The 9,486-nt window shown below is 33.4% G+C and overlaps 1 pseudogene; it reads right to left on the bottom strand.

Annotated features, from left to right (window-relative positions):
* Window positions 1-2,806: 2,806 nt before the first annotated feature.
* On the bottom strand, window positions 2,807-4,670 carry LOC150034934 (glycosyl hydrolase 5 family protein pseudogene; annotated as a pseudogene).
* Window positions 4,671-9,486: the final 4,816 nt, after the last annotated feature.

Genomic DNA, 9,486 nt, shown 5'->3' with positions numbered 1-9,486 from the left:
TTGTGAACATTGTGTATTTGGGAAGCTTCATCGCAGCAAGTTTCCAAGAGGTGTTCATCGTACAAAAGGAACACTTGATTATATTCATTTAGACTGTTGGGGACCTTCCAAAGTTGAATCTATTGGAGGCAGTAGGTAAATTAGAACCAATAGCTAAAAAGGGTATATTTGTGGGTTTTGGGGATGGAGTTAAGGGATATAAAGTCTGGTTACCTTCTGAGAATAGAGTCATACTTAGTAGAACTGTGATATTTGATGAAAATTCCATGTTTAACTCAACTGTAAAGCCTTTTGTGACATCTACTGATGTGGGAGAAAGTAGTAGTGTTGATAAACAGGTGGAGATGCAATCACTTCAACTATGAATGAATTACAACATCAAGGTGAAGAAGATCAACACGTTACTACAAAAACTAATGTGCAACCAGAAATTAATGTGCCTAGAACATCAGAAGTTGATTTGCCTGAGAATTCTAGATCACGAGTAGATCAACCGAGTATAGCTCGTGATAGAACTAGAAGAGTTGGTGTTGGACCTCCTGTGAGGTATGGTTTTGAAGATATGGTTACTTTTGCATTGCAGGCTGCTGAAGAGGTGGATCCTCATGAGCCATCCACCTATAGAGAAGCTGTGTCATGTGGTGAGTCTGCTAAATGGCTTTCTGCTATGGGGGATGAGATGGAATCTCTTGACAAAAATCAGACTTGGGAATTAGTTAAACGACCAAAGGAAAGAAAAATTGTCACTTGTAAATGGGTCTTCAAGAAAAAGGGGGGAATGTCACCTTCAGAGGGCATGAAATATAAAGCTCGAATTGTTACTAGAGGGTTCACACAAAGGGAAGAAGTTGATTATAATGAGATTTTCTCACCAGTAGTCAGACATACTTCTATCAGGGTGTTACTAGCTATAGTAGCACATTAGAATTTGGAACTTGAACAACTAGATGTGAAGACAGCTTTCTTACATGGAGAGTTGGAGGAAGAGATTTATATGACCCAACCAGATGGGTTCCAGTGTCCAGGTAAAGAAGATTATGTTTGCAAGTTGAAGATATCTTTGTATGGGTTAAAGCAGTCTCCAAGGCAGTGGTACAAACGATTTGACAGCTATATGATTGGACTTGGCTATAACAGAAGTCCATATGATTGTTGTGTATATCACAACAAAGCTGATGATGGTTCGATGATTTATCTACTTTTATATATAGATGATATGCTCATAGCTGCAAAGTCTGAGTCTGATATTCTGAAATTGAAGAATCTTTTCAGTACTGAGTTTGATATGAAGGATTTGTGTGCTACTTAGAAAATTCTGGGTATAGAGATTTATAGGGACAGAGGTAAGAATAAGCTCTTCTTGTCACAGAAAGGATATATTCAGAAAATATTGTCTAGGTTTGGTATGTCATCAGCTAAGCCTATAAATACTCCTAGTGTTGTAAATGCTCGTTTGTCATCTGAGTTTTCACCACAGTCTAAAGTTGAGAAGAAGTACATGTCTCGAGTTCCTTATGCTAGTGCAGTGGGAAGTTTGATGTATGCTATGGTCTGTACTAGGCCTGATCTTGCCCATGCTGTTAGTGTTGTCAGCAGGTTCATGGGTCAACCTGGGAAGGAGCATTGACAAGCCGTTAAGAGGATTTTTCGTTACCTTGGAGGTACATCTGATGTTAGTCTTGTTTATGGGAGTTGCACAGAGTGTTTGTTGACTGGTTATTTTGATTCTGACTATGCTGGAGATGTTGACAGTAGAAGGTCTATGACTGGCTATGTGTTCACTCTGGGTGGTTCTGTTGTTAGTTGGAAGGCAATCTTACAACCTACAATTACTTTGTCTACTACTGAAGTAGAGTACATGGCCTTGACAGAAGCTACTAAAGAGGGAATATGGCTGAGGGGGTTAGTTGGTGATCTTGGTTTGCATCATGACCAAGCTATTGTATATTGTGATAGTTTGAGTGCAATATGCCTAGCCAAGGATCAAGTTCATCATGAGAGAACTAAGCACATAGATGTAAGATATCACTTCTTAAGAGGTGAGTAGAGAATTAAAGTGATGAAAATTGGTACTACTGATAACCCTACTAATATGTTCACCAAACCGGTTCCACAAGGCAAGTTCCAATATTGTTTGGACTTGCTGAATGTTTTGAATTGTTAGTGGTCCCCTTTGTGGGACACTTTGAGGCACGAGGAAGAAGTCTGGGTACGTCTGGCGATATTGATTTATGTTGCATTTGGTATATTTGTTTTCTGGGAGAGAATTCAAGTCAAGGTGGAGATTTGTTGAAATATCTTGAATTTGTTTGTTGGTGCTTCGAACAACCTATTCAGATTTTGTATTCAGCATATTTATTTATTTGCTGTTATTTACGATTTCGACCTTAGAGTTTAGAGCAGTGCGATATATAAACTCTCTAACCTAGAGGCGCCATTCTTAATGTGATTCTGAATACATTCTCTCGAAATAATATTGTTCTCCCTCGGCCCGTGGACGTAGCTAACACACTGTTAGTGAACCACGTATATCTGTATGTCGATTTTTCCCTACTCTACAATCCTTTTTATCTTCTTTAATTGTCGATTTCGCAACAGTGTTGGTTCCAAAAAGTTTAAATCATTGGCTTTAGATCTCTTGGAGGCAATTTGAATAACCATTAGTGAAAGATGCAAGACCGAATCACAATTTGTTGGTTCAACCAAGTACAAACCATTGACTTTCGGAATCTTGGAGGTAATTTGGATTGTCATAAGTTGAAATACAAGGTGTTTTCATATACATAATCTTAAAATACAAGGTTAATCATAATGTGTTGGTTCCAACAAGTTCAAACCATTGGCTTTGGGTGTCTTGAAGGCAATTTGGATCGCCATTTGTGCAAATACAGGAGTTGGTCACAATTTTTGAAGAGTTGGAGCTTTCAATTTGCAAACAAAGACTCTTTCCATCTTGAGTGGAAGTGGCCAAATGAAGCTTAGAATTCGAAATGGCACTCCAAACACTTTGTTGACCCAAACAATCAGTTGAAAGAGATGCCTCAAGGCCTTCTCCGCTAGCCTTCAAACACAAACCAGTGTCTGACATCCTAATTGGAGTGCCATCGTTGTCATGACTCCATCGAGTTGAGGCAGAGCAATCAGTGAGGAAAATTTCTTTGTTGTCTCTAGAGACTTGGATACATTGGCCACTTTGTGGATGATATATAACATATGAGAATGATGCATTGGAATTTGGATCTGTGTACCATAAAAAAATGTTACAAATTGTTAATTAACTAGTTTTACAAAACTTTTTTGAATTATTGGACATTTATTTTTACAAATCGGAGAAGTTTGCTAGTTATAGATCTTTTCATGTACTCATAACATTAATATAATTACCTTGTAATAGGGTCTGCAATAGTTGAAACTTCTTTACAAAGTTGGGATTCTTAATTTGAGTCCAATTAGAGTCGAGTACTCCAAAAGTTTCTGCAGGCTCTGCTTGACCTTCCCTATAATAATAGCTTCCTTGCCATGTCCACAATGCCCAATCCAAATCTTTTTGTGCAAGATGGGCCGTGAAGCAACTCATGAACCGATTTTCTGCATCATCAACCTCTCTTTGATCATACCCATATTCACTAACAAATAAAGGAAATGGATTTGATCCTTCCATTACAAACCCAACATGGTCTATAAATCCATTCACAATATTTGCACAGATCTTGTTCAATGGTTGTTGTACAAACTTGCTCTCAGAATCTCCACTAAAAGAATACAAATGTACCTCGAAAACCAACTTATTGTCTAAGGTGTTTACCGTCAAAGGCTTTTCCTTTAAGCATCGGAGATCATTGTCATAATTTAAGCCTGAAACAATCACTAAAACTTTGGGATTTATTTTATGAATCGTGGTTACTCCTTGAGTTACATAGTTGTTCCAATCATTTGCATTTTCCATAAAGCCTCGTATCTCATTTCGTAAACTCATTCCTATTACCTAAACAACAATCAAAAGACTTTATATGTTAATGCAATGTTATAAAAGTTTTTAAAAGGTTGAGTTTAGTTGTAAGAATTTAAGAAAATCTCTTGATGTTACATACCGGTGATTTGTTGCGAAAGCGTTGGGCAACTAAGCTAAGACCTTGTAGCCATTCTTGAGGGTCAAAATTTCGGTTTCCGAAAAAACCATTGCCATCATCAAGAGAGCAACACCATCTTGGTTGGCTGATGTGGTTGTCAACGATGACCATCAAACCACTCGCCCCCAACACATCAACAACAGCTTCATAAGCTTCAGCAATAGTCTTGTTCAACACAAAAGGATTATATTGAGCCAATCCAACTTTTGCTTGTTTTAAATCAAGAAGATCAAAGTTTTCTTCAACCGTCCTATTCGCATAGCGAGTAAACATATGGGTTGCATATGTGAGTCGTACACAATTAAATCTTAACTTGATTGCCTCATCTGCTAGTTCTTTTAACGGTCTATGGTTGAGGCCTTCTGCCAACATGCTCTGTGTGTGCGAAGGCCAATTCACACACACAAGTTTCACTCGACGACCTGTTTGTGAATCAATGATCCATCTTCCTCGTGTTGACAATGGTAACGAATAAACTGAAAGAGATGAAAACACAAAAGCTAAGGCTAGAAAGAGAATGATTTGAAAAGTTCTTCCCATTTTCTTTTATCTTTTTGTCAATAAATATATTTTTTTGGATTGTGGTGAGAAGCAAAGCCCGAGCATTGCTTATATACACTCTTTTATGTTGGTTGAAATTTGTTAAAAGTTTGTTTTGATATATACAACTTTGTCGTACTTTTTCTATATTGAGAAGCTTAATTTAGTTCGTAATATGTATTTTGTTGAAAATCGATAAATGTTGCTAACAAATTAATGCTAGCTAAGTCTCGAGAAACTTCCGGCCAACAAAGTCAATACTTTGATTATAACAAAGCTTTCAGGTTCAATATAAGGACGGTTGAAAATATAGACATTAAACCCAAAATCTTAGCAGATATAACATAATGTAAAAAAAAATTACAAATAAGACCAAATTTAAATAGTTTATCAGTAATAGACCATATTATTGGTAGGAGTCTATTAGTGATACGTCATATCACTGGTAAGAGTCTATCTTGGCTATATTTATAATCTTTTTAAATGATGGTATATACTTGATTATTATTTTAAAAAATACTACCAATTTAAATTACCCTTCAATATATCATTTCACGCTCTATTTCTCGTTTTGCAACAAAAAGAAATGCATATTAAAATTTAAATCACATTCTAATCTTTTGAAAAATTATAATGGATGGCAAAATATATTTATTGTAATTGTGACTTCAATTTTTTAACTTTGTATTTACAGAAAAATTCAAAACCAATTTGTATTTGAACGGTGACTTTAAATTCTATTATAAAAAATCAACCGTGCATAAAAATTGTATTTGGTAACGTTATAGGCATTCTTTCAATTTTGTTGGCAATTTTTCATATTTGCTCTAGCAAAAGTATCATTCAACTTTATTTCATTATTTTGAACCATTTTTTTTTCATTTTGTTCTTTCTTTGTTCTTTTTTTTTTTTAAAAAAAAAAAAACAATCACTAGCGAATTTTTTTTTTCCTATTTTCTCTCTATCACGTCTATTTCTTTATAATGGTTGTTTATTGAGAAGAAGAAGACATCGTAATTTTTATAGTGGTTCAGTCAAACTCGATCTACATCAACTTTTCCAAGCACCTCTTGAGATTTCGATTAAAAATCTCCTTTGACTCTTTCCACAGATGAAAGACGAACTGCTACCTTGCTCCTTTTCCGAATTTAAGAGTAAACCCAATCATTTCCATTACTTAATAAAGCTCTCTGAAAATAGTGGGCATACATACAAGTTTGGGCTCACAATATTTAATCCTCAAAATAAATAAAAAATTTCTCAAAAAAAGATGAAAATAAAGAAAATTGAGAGCTTTGAGAGATCAACAATATTGGTCTTTTTGCAAATTGAGAGTTTTGTTATCATCCAAATATTAATTAATTAATTTAATTTGAGATTAAGGACTAAAAAGGCAACAATCTCCCACTTTTTTATTATAACAAACCATAGAAGAAATATAACTTGAAATGCACATAACCATATCAATACATGTGATCACTAATTTAATTTATTTATCAAGTATGCATATGACCACAAAGATCATGCTTGAAATTCATAAAAAAGAATGACCTTCTACCTCTTAATTAATTCTCTCCCTAAATATACATTCATAACACATTTTTCTTATACTTCTCCCCTTTTGGAATCATCAAAAAGAAAAATAAGCATATAAGTGCTACCCTAAAAATATGAACACATACAAAGTATCTCAATTCTCCTCCTATATCATTACATAATAATATCAAGTAAGATAGGAAATCAAGATGCATCATAACGAATAATACTAAGCTCAAGCCTATTTTTGCAAAAACTTTCTTAAATCAATGACTTGGTAAAAATATCCACTAATTGATTATTAAGCTTACAAATTCAAGAGTAATATTACCATTTTGTACATGCTCTCTAATAAAATGATATCTAATATCAATATGCTTAGTTCTAGAATGGTGTATAGAATTTTTAGTCAAATTAATAGCACTAGTATTATCACAAAATATGGGCACATTATTAAACTTTAATCCAAAATCACAAAGAGTTTGTTTCATCCAAAGAATTTGTGCACAACAACTAGCAACTACAATATATTCTCGCTTTGGTAATGGATAAAGCAACCAAATTTTGCTTTTTACTAAATCAAGATACTAAGAAACTACCAAGAAATTGGCAAGTCTCACAGTACTCTTACGGTCAAGTAAACTACCAGCAAAATCCGTGTCGAAATATCTTACCAAATAAAATTCAACATTTTTAGGATACCACAAACCTATATCAGTTCCAAACAAATATTTAAATATTCTATTAGCGACATGCAATTGTGATTCCTTAGAACAAGATTGAAATTCCGCACAAAGGCATACACTAAACATGATATTGGGTCTACCAGCGTCAAATAAAATAAAGATCTGATCATACCTTGATAAGTCTTTATGTCCACATGTTTACCTTTTTTATCTTTATCAAGCTTAGTGGTAGTGCTCATAGGAGTTTTTGCAATTTTACCTTCATTGAATTTGAACCTCTTGGGCAAATCTCTTGCGTATTTTTCTTGACTTATGAAGATACCATACTTGAGTTGTTTGATTTGGAGTCCAAGGAAGAAACTGAGTTCTCTCATCATACTCATCTCACTTTCGTTATGCATACACTTAGAAAATTCTTCACACAAAGATGGATTAGTAGAACAAAAAATATTATCATCCACATATATTTGCACTATAAGCATATCATTTATTTGACCTTGATAAAGAAAGTAGTATAAAAATTTCCCCTTTTAAAGCCATTCTCAAGTAAAAGTTTCTAAATCTATCATACCAAGCTCTTAGAGCTTGTTTTAAGCCATAAAGAGCTTTTTTCAACTTATAAATATGATTAGGCAAATCAAAACTTTCAAAATCCATAGGTTGTTCTATATAAACTTCCTCCACAATATAACCATTTAAAAATGCACTTTTCATTTGATACAAAATAAAATTCTTATAAAAGGCAAAAGCAAGCAACATTCTAATAGCTTCTAATCTAGCAATCGTTGCAAAAGTTTCTTCATAACCTATACCTTCTTCTTGAAAATAACCTTGAGCTACAAGTCTAGCTTTATTTCTAATGTTATTTTCATTTTAATCCATTTTATTTCTAACACCCATTTAGTTCCAATTATACATGCATTAGAAGGCCTAGGGACTAATTCCCAAACTTTTTTCCTTTCAAATTGATTTAGTTCTTCTTGCATAACTAAAATCCAAAACTCATCACATTCGATATCTTTAAAACTCTTAGTTTTAACTTGAGAAACAAGAGTAAGATTACTAAATAAATTAAGACAATAACAAGTTTTCACACCTTGTTTAAGGTTGCTAAGAATCAAATCCTTGGGATGAGATGGAGCAACAAATAATCATCTTCCTTCCTTTTATTGATGCTTACTTCTTGCATGTTTGAAACAATTTTCCTGTCTTTGTCACTAACACGCAAATCTCCAAAATCTTTTTTTAAATCATAACTACAAATAGTCTCATTAGAAGCATTATTACAAGACTCATCAAACATAACATGCATAGATTGCTCAATAACTAAAGTTCTCTTATTAAAAACTCTATAAGTTTTACTAGTAGAGGAATATCCTAGGAAAATACCAACATCCATCTTAGAATCAAAATTTTCAAGCTTTTTTTTGTTATTCAAAATAAAACATTTGCAACTAAAAACTTTGAAATACCCAATATTTAGATTTTTTCTATGTCAAAACTCATAAGGAGTTTTATCTAAAGATGATCTAACTAAAACTCTATTTAAAACATAACAAGCGTGTTAACGGCTTCTGCCCAAAGGGTGTGACATAAACCATACGCATGCAACATTGATCTAGCAAATTCTTACAAAAGACAATTTTTCCTTTCAACTACACCTTTGTGGAGGAGTTCTTGGAGCGGAGAAATTATGAGAAAAACCATTTTCTTCACCAAAAAGTTTTCGCAAAAAGCATTGCTATCCAAATTCTCCTCCATGATCACTCCTAATTTTAGAAATTAAAAAAAAAAAAAAAAAAACTTTTTTCATTTTGAACTCTTTTTGGAAAACTAGAAAAGTTTTTCAAAGCATCATCCTTATGTTTTAGCATCAAAATCCAAGTAAATCTTGAAAAATTATCAACTATCACAAAGACATAATAGTTCCCTCCAAAACTAGCAATTCTAGAAGGGCTAAATAAGTCCATGTGTAATAGTTGAAGGGGTCTAGTGGTAGAGATTACATTTTTAGATTTGAAAGAGGACTTAGTTTGCTTACCCATTTGACAAGCATCACAAACTTTGTCTTTTTCAAATTTAAAATTGAGAAGACCTCTAACCAAAGAATTCTTGGAAATATTTGAAATTGAGTGCATGCTAGCATGTCCTAGTCGTCTATGCCATAACCAAGAATCATAATGCAAAGCCAATAAACATTTATCATTAATAGGACAATCATTCAAATCAATAGTATAAACATTTTCATCTCTATTTCCAACAAATATAATTTTTCTATCACTAGCATTTTCAATGATGCAATTTTTTTTTATCAAACACAACTCTAAAGCCTTTATCACACAATTGACTAATACTAAGTAAATCATGCTTCAAACCATAAACCAAAAGTACATTTTCAATTAAAATAGAAGATTCATTACCTATACTACCTTTACCAATTATTTTACCTTTCTTGTTGTCACCAAAGGTTACAAGTCCTCCATTCTTTTTGGAGAGAGAGACAAACTTGGATGGGTCTCCCGTCATGTGCCTCGAGCAACCACTATCCAAGTAGCACTTGTTTTTCTTAGAAACTTTCAAACAAACTACAAAGT

The sequence above is a fragment of the Benincasa hispida genome, chromosome 7 (assembly GCF_027475165.1).
Source record: "Benincasa hispida cultivar pf3 chromosome 7, pf3_genome.v1.1, whole genome shotgun sequence".
NCBI classification, from domain to species: domain Eukaryota; kingdom Viridiplantae; phylum Streptophyta; class Magnoliopsida; order Cucurbitales; family Cucurbitaceae; genus Benincasa; species Benincasa hispida.
Note: the sequence above shows the minus strand (reverse complement) of the source record. Positions and strands in the feature narration are given on the sequence as shown.